Source organism: Corvus brachyrhynchos, unplaced genomic scaffold (genome assembly GCF_000691975.1).
Source record: "Corvus brachyrhynchos isolate BGI_N302 unplaced genomic scaffold, ASM69197v1 scaffold139, whole genome shotgun sequence".
NCBI lineage: Eukaryota > Metazoa > Chordata > Aves > Passeriformes > Corvidae > Corvus > Corvus brachyrhynchos.
In genome coordinates, this window is record NW_008246062.1 from 3,313,548 (window position 1) to 3,325,293 (window position 11,746).

Genomic DNA, 11,746 nt, shown 5'->3' on the forward strand with positions numbered 1-11,746 from the left:
ATCTCACCTCGGCCTTGCAGCTGGAGTTCGCTTATCGCTGTTGGCCACATGATCTTTGCCAGGCAATGGGGCAGTGATCTCAGACGAGCCCCAGCCGCAATAGGGGCTGCCTGCACAGAGCAGGGCTGCGAGGGCCACAGATAGAGCAGGGCCGCACCATGGCCGACCCAGCTGGGCCGAGCAAGGCCCGGCCTGGCCCTGCTGGGCCGCCTGCAGGCCCCCCCCGGCTACCTGTCCGAAAGCCGGAAGACAAGAGAGCTTTCCTGTGGTTTGTTCATTCTTAAATGTGGACCACAGAGGTGTGTCAAGCTCTTTAAGTGGCTTAAAAAGTTGCCAATATTCAAACTAGCCAGTTGATAGGTTCTGGTAGGTCATAGAGGAAGCTGTAAGCACCTCTTTGCAAGAGAATCACTTCCGTAACTATGCTAACCCATGACAGTATGTTAACGTGATCTGGTTAGTCAGATGAGCAATGCACTTAATCATAGATCTTGAAGTTAAAACCTCCAAAGTTCACACTACTCTAAAAACATCTTTACAGTCCATTGACATTAAGATATTTTAGACCCACTGTGAAAGGATGTATAGAAATAGTTTTTTTAAAAATCAAAAAAAGCAAGTAAGTTCTTACATACTTTTGACTATCACGCAAAATGAGAGCTTATTTTCAAGGATTAAAAAGTTTTGGTTTTGGTTTGTTTGTTTGCTTGCTTATAAATGTTATTTTCAACTTCTATTGCTGTATTTAAAATCCTGTCTCACTTGCCCAATAAAGTTTGCTGCTTCAATTTGTCTACATATATGATTAATAGTTTTGTTAATTTTTGGTTCATTATGAAACTGATCCAATGATATTTAAATCAGTTGGGTTTGCAAAAGAAATGTCTTTCCCTGCACAACTGAAAGTAATTCCCCTTTTGAATTTGAAGTATTGTCAGTGATTGAATTACAGCATCATATCTTTTAAACTTAGTTTTGAAGGAAAGATATTTCAGCAAATTTACTAACCTTCCCATCCGTACAACATAGGTACAAACAAACTGTAGATTTCTCAGTTGAGTCAGATTGAAGTTAGAAAAGTGTCATTTCTTTTTAAACTGTATGCAACCAGTTCATCCATTAAGTAAATTACAAGTTCAGGAAATTCTCAGAATAGTTATGTGATTAAAACACCCAGAAGAAAGCTTTCACTTGTGTAAACTTTATGCTTTGAAATGCATATATATTTTTAAATGAATAAAAGAAAAAGAAGGACAGCTCTTTTTCAATGAGAGCTATTAATATTTTATGCCTTGCTGAAGAGCTGCTTCCTTTTCTCTTTCTTCTTGACACCAGCGAGGCTATTAGCTCTTTATTTTTATGTCTCCCTTTTCCTGACCCCTACCGTGCCCCACAACCCAAATAATAACAACAACAACTTCAATCTGCCTCTCCCTGGTTGGGACACCATACTTGCTATCTTTCCACTTTATTAACTTAAGCATTAGCTTTTTGAAGCGAGTAAAATTATAAATGACATGTAATCCTATGCTGGGTGGCAGAGGGCTGCTTTCTGAAGCTGTGATTGACTGAGGTGAACAGGGAAAGGGAAAAATTTGTTCTGAGGGTTGCAAAGTGCCAAGCGATATGTCATGGCCTCTGGCAACAAGATCAGCATTGTATTTATAATCAGTGCAACATGCTGAGAGGGCAAATTAAGCTGCAGGAAGCCCAGCTGTGGCAGTGACATAAGGGGCTGTACTTTACTCCATATCCTTTCACAGATGTTAACTTGTGCTGGAGCCACAGATCCAGCAATGGATTTTGAGTCTCACAGAACACAGGCTCTGCTCAGGGATAAGGAATCATTCTTTCTCAGCTCCTGTGGCATGGATCCTTGTATTTCACCAAGCCATTTAGTTCTATAAATCCCAATGGCTGTCTATGCTTATGAAAACTGCTCCAAAAGAGGTTGATAGACCCCACTGTAAATTAGGCTCTCTCTCCAAGTTGGGCCATAGTAATAAAATGAAAGCTAGTACGAGGTCAGACCCAATAAAGCAAATGTCAAAATTATGTCAGCAGGGAAATATGGAATGGACACATCTTCAGGGCTTCAGAGATAAATATCTGCTGGTGATGCAGTGCAGGGTCAGTGCCTGGATCACACAGCCTTTGAAAGAAGAAGTACAGATTTTCTGTATAAGTCCCATTCTTGCAGTTGTAACTCGTACTGGGATGAGGCTGAAGTTTGGATACATATTTGTGATGATTCTGCTGTGCAATACAGAATGAATTTTAAACCCTTTGTTGTCAGTTGCCTTTTAATCTCCACTTCAAAACCTGAGAGACAGGGAAGTGTTAGTGGTATCCAACTCTGTGCTAGTACCAGGAGAAAGGGAGGCCAGAACTCCAATAAAGCTTAAGGGAACAAAGCGAAGGAAACCCATGTTTACCCAAACCTAGAAACTTGCATGTCAGTGGGAGCTGCATATGAACTGACCTTAAAACTCTTTAAAAATCTCACACCTAAAAGAGATCCTTCAGCTCAACCAAAACACATTCAGGTTGGTTAATTTTACATCAATGAGTAAAGATCAAAGTCCTCTTAGCTGAGATTTGAAATATTGAAGCTTGAGATATCAGCCCCAAACTACATCAAATCCTGCCTCTCTGAGGAGATTTGTTGTTGGACACATTGTTAAAAATAACAATTTCACCTTTTGCTTGTAAAAAGAGAACCAAAGATGTGTTGAGCATAGCAAAACTGTATTTGAATAAAGAATATGACCAGAAATGCTTTAAATATTATACAGGTGAGACAAACTATACAAGTAGTATAAAAAAAAAATTAAAATAAAAAATACAAAAGAAAAAAAAATATTAATGGAAATAAATGAACATAAAATAACAAATCAAGTTTTACTTAGATGAAGTTACAATCCAGTCTGGGTATTTCTTATTTGTGTTGGTTCAGGCATGATGTTAACATGTTGAAAGTATGTTTTTTCACCTGATATTAAGGTTCTCCAAATATTAATAGCAAATCTGATAAGAATCCAAGTGTTTTATTATATTAGGTATTAGTTTTAGTGAAAATATACAAAAATTAACTTTAAAATTTTTCAATTTAATTACAAAATTTTATTCTTTCAAGAACTTCAGTGAAACATCCCCAAATTATCTCAATCACAGATTTCAGAGGAAAGAAATAGGAAATTATCAACATTTTCTTGCACAGAAAGGTATATTTTGACTTTTCTTGTGCAAATACCTGGTTTTGTTTCAACCATTTACCTCTGTATAGTCTTGAGCCATTGTCCCTACTCTTATGTAACTGAAGTGAAGATTGGCAGCTCTCTTGGCCACAGCAACCCCAAAATGATCAAGTTTAAAATCCCTGCTGTCAGGATGAAAAGTGCCAGCAAAACCTTTCCATGACAATGTTCCTAGAGTCTTAAGTAGCTTTTAATTTGTATCTACCAAATTTTCAAAATTTTATTAAAATTCCACTGAATCTGTAGCCGTTAACTTGCCGTAAATCAAACTTTCATATTCTTGCAGAATATGTACCTTTTTGAGGCTCCAGAACCTGGTATGATACTTGAAATCATCCACACTTCCTTTTTGTTCTATCATGTTTCACGAGGACTTCCTGATCATGTATTCAGGTATCTGAAACATTTACACCAAAATATTTTAAGCATGGCTCATTTTTGAAGATGTTGGGAAGTATTTCCTTAAAGCATACATCACACAAGTCCTTGGCTATACCAAATCCTAATTGTACAGATTCTAATTTAACTGCTTCCCATGCACTCTCTGAGATCAAAATGCACCTGGAAGTTTAATCATATCTGAATTTCAATAACTTAGGTAAGGCAATGTTGTCTTGCATGTCAAGCACGTTAAAGAAAATAAAGATCTTGTTTTGTCACAGACATCAATTAACTTATTCAGGTGACACTTAGCTATCATCTAAAGTATTTATATGGCTTCCATTAGTGTATAGTTTTAGATATTCATCTCTACAACAGTTCTGAGAGGCTCCAAGAAACGGTTGCCTAGATTTATTCTACCTAATTTTATAGAATCATGGAATGGCAGAAAATGCTGACTTGGAAGGTACCAATCAAGACCATTGAGTCCAACTCCTGTCCCTGCACAGGACACCACAAGAGTCACACTGTGTGTATCTGAGAGCATTGTCCAAACACTTCTTGAATTCCAACAGGCTTGGTGCTGCAACCACTTCACCGGGGAGCCTGTTCCAGTGCCCATTCACCCTCTGGGTGAGAGACCTTCCCCTGACATCCAACCCAAACCTCCCCTGACTCAGCCTCAGGCTGTTTCCTGAAGTCCTGTCACTGGTCACCATACAGAAGAGATCAGTGACTGCCTCTCTGCTTCCCTTCATGAAGATATGGAAGACCACAATGAGTGTCCTCTCAGTCTCCTCTTTTCCAGGTGGAACAAACCAAGCGCCCTCAGCCACTCCTCATAAGGCTTCCCCTCAAGGCCTTTCAGTATCCTTGCAGCCCTATGCATTTAGTCAAGACACTATAAAAAGATGTAGCCACCTTGGACGCTGTCTTCAGCACAAAGCAAGAACAGGTGTTTCCAGACAGTTATGTAGCTCAGACATGGGGTGGATCTCTCTCTGGACTTGCCTTCTTTCCTCAGTTACCTACTAATTACAATGGTAATTGTAATTATGCAATAGGGCAGATTTTTCTGGACCAAGATGACATATCTAAGGAATGTGTGGCACAGCTCAGGATGAAAATAACGCCCCCTAACACTCCGTGTGTTTGTTATCTTCTGCTCTAGTTTCCTTTTCTCACACTAGTCTATTGACTCTGTGTTTATTCTTTAAGTTGTATTGGATTATTCAGTAACTGAGACTGAACTGTATTTAAAGCCGTGAAGACAGTTTTTCCATATGATATTGTCTGCTCTGAGAAATCCCATAATAGTCCACAACTTTGTTCCATAAATAAATCAGAAACAAATGAACACCATCCAATACACTTTTATCCCCATTTTTTAGAATAAATTCAATAAATATATCCATATTAAAAATCTATTAAGAAATGGTAGAGAGTTATGTTGTACAAATATTAACATGAATAAATACACTAAAAAAGGGAAAACAATCAACATACTAAAAAATTCTGAAGGAAGATGTTTCTTGATGGAACTGTGTTTTGATCAATATTATTTATTTTAAATAATGCCCTTATTTGATGAACTGAAATTAAGCAGTCAACTTAGACGGATATTTCCATTTCAAAATGACCTTAAACAAAGCCATGCATTTTTCAAACACAATAAAAACAGTTGTAAAAACGTTGACATATATTCCCCTTGAATAGTTTAATTTTAAGGATTTTTTGACATTTTTACTTTTACAATTCCTGTCTGAATAATTCAATGTTTATTCATTCAGTGATAATATTTAAGTTGTGCCATGTCTTGGAATGGAGAATCATTTTTCATTGTTAGCATTTTTGCATAAGAGAAAAAAAGACAAACAACTTCTTCATGTTTTTTGCCGGGGGGGGAGGGTTCCTCTTATATCTTGACATAAACTATTGAGAGTTGAAGTATCTTCTGGCATAGTAAGGACTGGTTTTGATATTGACCATGCAGGCCATGAATGCTAATATTAATACTGTCAATAGACATGTTATCATGACAGTTTCATATTTTTATTTATATTTTTTTTTAATTACATAATTGCTAAGGAATCAGAGCAACTCCTGAAACCCAACATATCTAGGCATTTTGGGATTAATTTAAGCAGTTCAGATAAATATTGATATTTATTCATTGTTGAAGTGTATCAGAGGGGGTGGATTCATTTGGAACAATTAATTTAGTCATTGGTAAATTTCAATATTTTTGAAGGTACTCACAAATTACTGATACACCTGTGTGCTGTTTGTCTTTTTCTCCCTTTTAAAAAAGATCTTGTATTTTTTAGGTGCAAAATTAGACACTTTGTTTCAGTTTAGCCACAAAATATTGAGATGATAAGCTGTGGCAAGCTCCAGGTATATGCATATAGATAATATAATGATTTTGTCCATAGTTCAGAGTTAAGATGTAGAATGTAGTGTATGAAAAGCACATGCATAAATAGAAAATGAAGACAACAAGAAAATTAAGGAAGAAAATTATAATGATTATAATGAGTCTTGTACTACAGAGAGGCCACTTATGGCTCAGAAAGTTGCGGTGCACATGAACCACTGATGAGTGTGAGAACATATCAGGAAAATGTTTGTCCTAATATTATTTGTCCCCCCAGGAAGCTGCAATTGGTCATTGCTGGAAGCAGGACACTGGGCTAGACATGTCTTGGTGTGACCTGCTCTGGCTTCTCTTCTGCTCATTCTTCTGCTCACTACTTGAAGGGATCAGAGATCAGACCTTTGCTCGTTCACACCTTGGCCTCTCTGCTGTGACTGCCCACAGAGGTCTCAATTAACAGCAATTTCAGGGATAATTTGAGTGATGGGCTCCCTGATGACTGAATTCTCCACTGATCAAAATCATCACAGCTCCATTAGCTGTCACAGCAATGACAATTTATACCAGAACTGAATAAAGCCCAGAGTTATTGAAACAGGTCTGTAATCACTACATTCATTTTAAATAGGGTAGCGAGAGCCCATTGAGATCAGAGAACAACAACATTTGTTATCAGATGTTGTGCAGGAAGAGGTTGAGAGATGAAGCCTTGAGCAGAAATGGCATTCTGTTCGACTTATTCAAATTACACAGAACTATAATGAGAGCGAAAAAGGAGTTTCATGAAGATGAGATGGATTTCTGTAAAAGTTTGTTTAAAATAAAGAAAATTATATTCAGATTAAAATAATTCAGAGTCTTTTTTTTTGTATTCCATAATAGCTAAGACTGACAACATTTGGATGAAGGAAAATGGGTGACCAATTAGTTGAAATACTTTACAGTAATTTTTTTTATAATATTTCCTGACATACTTTTCTTAATTTCTTCTTTGAAGTGCGTTTTCACTTTTCAGTAAGAAATAAATACAGCAAATAGCAAGTTGTGTGGGTCTTTTTCTTGCTTGAAAAATAATGCTGAAAGAATTGTTTTGCCATTGAAAATTAATGTAACCCATTATGTCCAGGAAATTTCTTCAATATATTACTTGCCAAGTCTTCAGTCCTTGCGAAGAAAATTATTTTAATTTATCTCATTTTTCACAACTGAGCCAATGATTGTTTAACCTAAAGTGCCGTTATGACTAAGTAGAGAAATATCGGGGTTCTTGGTCATTTTGTTGAAGCTCAGCTATTAAGTCCACTAGGTTAGCACTGAGAAACACAGAAATTGCCACTTCAGAGCAAAACCTCCTAGAGAATATAAAAGGGGATGAAAGCGTTTCATTTGGCTTTTTTTGCACTGCTTTAGAACACTAAATAGAAAATTATATCTTTTCTATAAAACTCGGAAAGATAGATAAAAACAAGCTATAGAAAAGTTATAATTTTCAATTAAATGTTATAAATGTTTGAAGTTAATTTCCTACACATTTATGTATTTTCTGGCTCTTGTATAAAACTATTATTATTTCTTTATTGTTATACCCTTGTCATGAGGGTCTTACAATCCTTAAGTGAAACTGTGGCCTTAATGTTGACTCTGGAACCTGTAAAATATTGTTGATTTAATGTACCTGGTTAGTATTTTCAAATTTCCCTGGAGGATTTAGATAACTGCCTTCTGCTGAGTTTTGTGGCTGACGTCCTACCGTAGGCACTCATGCTTGTGTTCAACTTTATGTGCTTTTAGCTGTTCCACTTAAACCAATAACTCAAATACAGCTCAAGTCAGTTGACAATTCTGACCTGCAATTTTTGTCAATATTCTGAAAGGTACCTATGGAAATTTAAGTCTTCTGCCAAGGTAGTTATAAAAATATTCAACCTTTCATCTGTTGTATTATGATAAAAATTCAAAAGCACGCATTATAGGAATAGCACTGTAGATTCCCCAAACCAGAGACAGATTCCCTTGGAACTGCATTTTGCTCAGCCAACTAGAAGTTACTTCACCTGAAGTAACAGAACTATATAATTCTTTCAAAAACTTTGGAACTGAGAAACCATAACATTTTCTTGATTTCTAAGTGAAGAGGGACATATTTCTCTTGGGGTTCTAGATGCATGCTTAAAACCCAAAATGATGAGAACAGGAAAAACCTCAAAAAAACCCTTAGTATAAAAAGAAACATTTTCAAACAATCCTGTTAAATGCTTAGATTAATTCTAAAAGCACTGAATAATTTCACAAGCTCCACTTTTTCTTGCAACTCAGCATGGCAAAGATTTGGGAATGACAGCTTCAAAATATTTGCAAAGCTATTTCTCATCCATATGAAAACCAAAAAAAAAAAGAGAAGCCCGAGTATCATCGTCACTAGACTCATTTAACAAGTGTCATAACAATGTTAAACTCAAATATGAGCTGAAAATTATTCCAAGAGAGGGTGAAAAAGCCATCTTCAGTTTTACAAAAGGATTTTAGGTGTCTGAGAGATTTATTGGAGTATGATAGATCAACCTCAGTGTTACAGACAGAATCCTTTGCTGATACAGGGCACCACCAGTATGAAGGACTACATGGGCTTGCTCTGAACACCAGTTTGTCTAAAGGCCTCATGTGCCGTCTGGAGAGAGGGGAGATGGCACAGGTCACAATTTTTTTTTGTTTGTTTCTTCTTATTATTAGCTGAAATTAACCTTTGTTGTTATTAATCAAAGTACAGCAATAAATAATAATATATAAAACAAATGAAATTCATAAAAATGAAGGCATTTGAAAAATAGGGGGAAAGAAAGAGATAAAAAGCATATGGTCATATTTCCCTCTATCCCTCCTGGAGATAAACAGGCAAATTTTAAAGAATATATTAAAAAAATATGAGCTCGATAAGGGAAGAAAGTCCATGACAGTGAGAAAAAGAAAGAGAGAGGAAAAAGCAAATATACCTAAACATTTGATGCAGACTTTCAAGGCCAAAAAGGAATTTAACAGCCTTTCAGAACAGAAACTGTGATGAAATATGATCTTTAACCACAGTAAGTCTTAGGGGTGCCTTTTTACAATAAGAGCAAGAAAATGCAAATGAATTTAAGTCAGACGAAAATCTTTGATTATACAATGCATTAGTCAGATCCACACTTAGATTACAGTGATCAGTTCTGGTCATCACATTACAACATAAAATATTGAAACACTTGACAAGGTAAAGAGACAGGAGATGAGTTTGATCTTAGGCTGTGATTATATTGTATTAATGACTTCCTATCGTATTACTGGCTTCTCCATCTTATCAAGGAAACACAACTTCCTAACTGAGTAAGAAGCCAGTGAAAAGTAGAATTCTAGAAATTATTATTATTATTATTATTACTATTATTATTATTTTTACTATCACTGCATTTTTAACATTCCTTTTCATAAACTGTATACACCACCCTTATTTAAAGAAAAGGACATTAAATTAGGCTGTATATTTCAATCGGGACACCGTGATTCATTGATCAATAAAGTTAAATAAGAGCAGAGCATTACATATGCAAGATATTCAGTAAAAATATCTCATGCTGCATCCCAAGAAGAACCCATGCACAAACAAAATAGGAGGCAGCTTTTAAAAATGAAGACAGTGTGCCAAGAATATAATTTCATTCCGTGATAGAGCTATATTGAGTGATTTGGTTGCTGAAGTCTAGGTAAGCCACACTGTGAAATGTGTAGTGGCTAATCTGCTTTTATCTGTGCCCCTGCCACATTATCATTGCTCTGATATTCACCTAGCAAGAGAAAAGAAATGGATCATGGGGCAAGGCACACCATAAGTCAAAGGTAGCCAAAAAAATTTTTAGTTCTATAATGTTGTTTTACTGCTGATAGAATCGTGCTACCCTGTAAGAGAAAAAATAGGTAGCATGGGGCAGTCTTAGAAGAAGGAGATGCTAAGCCCACCTTTGAAAATCTGCCCTATATTAAAGCTCACTGTGCTGTGGTTCTCCTTGCCATGGAGTCTCTGAGTAAGAAAAACCTCAGGTCTAAACCAGAAAATTAGCATTCAGTGCCTTCAGATCCACTGCCCTACTTATGGACAATCCTGTTCCTTTTGAGCTGTTTGTGTTTTAAGAAGTTCCTTATAGAACTTATATTCATATACTTAGACAAAAATATGGTGGTCAGAGAAATAAATAAGAATGAACAAATGGACTTGCTTATTTACACTCTTCCTGTAGGAAATTTGGATTGATATTTTCCTGGGAATATAGTATTTGAAAAGTTGTAGGAAACTGAAATCAAAGTTCTAACTTGGTCAAAGGGGATCTCAACAACTTTTTGGCTTTTTTTTCAAGAGAAGGGTTAAAAACTGCTTAATTATAGCTAAAGCCGTCAAGACCTGAAAATGGCAGTGTTGCATTGGGCACGTTCATCATGCATTAACCTCATTATTAGTCTCTTCTTAATTGCCTCTACTTTATTTCATTTATTCCCCTTGGTTTGAGGAAAAGGAGTTATTTTCCTTTGACTCCAACAGGAAACTTGAGCTGTATCCTTTAAACAGAAACAAAGATTTTCTTCAACAAGAAAACTTTTGCCATATAACACACTTCCCATTCTTCTTGAGGCATTTTATCAAAATAACTTGTAGGTCCTTTGTTTAAATAAAATACAAAGCCTTCATGCTGGGAAACATAAAATACACAAAGGTTAATGTTAATCTTATGGGTATCGGTCTCTGTTCAATAGGCAATGGAAAAGCCTATTGAAAAAGAACCTCCGGAGGGTGATTTGGAATGCTGTCTGGACTCTGAATTGTCCCGCAGGGAGATGTAGCTCTCACCATCATTGAATAAGAAGACTGGGAATTAACATTACTAGTCTATGTGAATAGCCTATGTCATCCCCAGAAATGGGATGAAAAAGAAAAAAGGACAAGAATAGGAAAATAAATTTAAGGAAAAAAGCCTAAAGAGAAACAACCACCCATTCCCTGCACCAGGTACTACAAATGGGTACAGCAATGCCTTCCCCTATGCCTTATGTTCAAAGATACTTGGATTGCAAAGTCAAGCACTTAAACATGAGTAAATTCCTGACAGGGATCATCTCTAGCTGATTTAGCTAACTGAACTACTTCTTGTAGCAGTTAGGAGTTGGAATTTGGAGGACCACTTGATGAACTAAGATATATACTGGCAAAAGTGAATTTCTTTTTAATTCTGGATGCCATCGCTTAGGATGCAGTCACACCACACACAATGGTCACTGAGGTAATGAACCACATATGGAAATCAGTCTTACTTACAGGGGTTGATCTTTCGCAGCCAAAAGATTATGTCACGGAAATAACAGTGCACCAGCACAGATTTATCAAGGGGTTAAGAGTATTTTAGCCTTTTACATGGGAACCCTCAATTTTGAACAAGGTGAAAAAATTCATCTGTTTTGCATCTCCATCAAACCTTAATCCACTCAGTGAAGCATCAGTGAAGCCAGTGCATTAGGCCCTTTGTTTATTATAACTGGACACAGTAGATTACTTTATAGACCTTATTTTATTATTATTTTGATCTTTGTACAATAGAGACATGACTGTTGTCTTTGCTCATTAGCTTGTTTTTTATTTCTTTCACACTGGATCACGTTGGAGTTTTGCAATAACAACTGAAAATAATACCGTTCTCTGGAAATATCATAT

The 11,746-nt window shown here is 36.3% G+C and overlaps 1 long non-coding RNA gene across 1 annotated transcript; it reads right to left on the reverse strand.

Moving 5' to 3' along the window:
- Window positions 1-4,192: 4,192 nt before the first annotated feature.
- Window positions 4,193-11,040, reverse strand: LOC108449707. Its single transcript, XR_001865972.1, has 3 exons — window positions 11,029-11,040; window positions 5,740-5,741; window positions 4,193-4,319 (listed from the first exon to the last, which is right to left on the reverse strand). It is a non-coding gene; the product is annotated as an uncharacterized LOC108449707 (long non-coding RNA).
- Window positions 11,041-11,746: the final 706 nt, after the last annotated feature.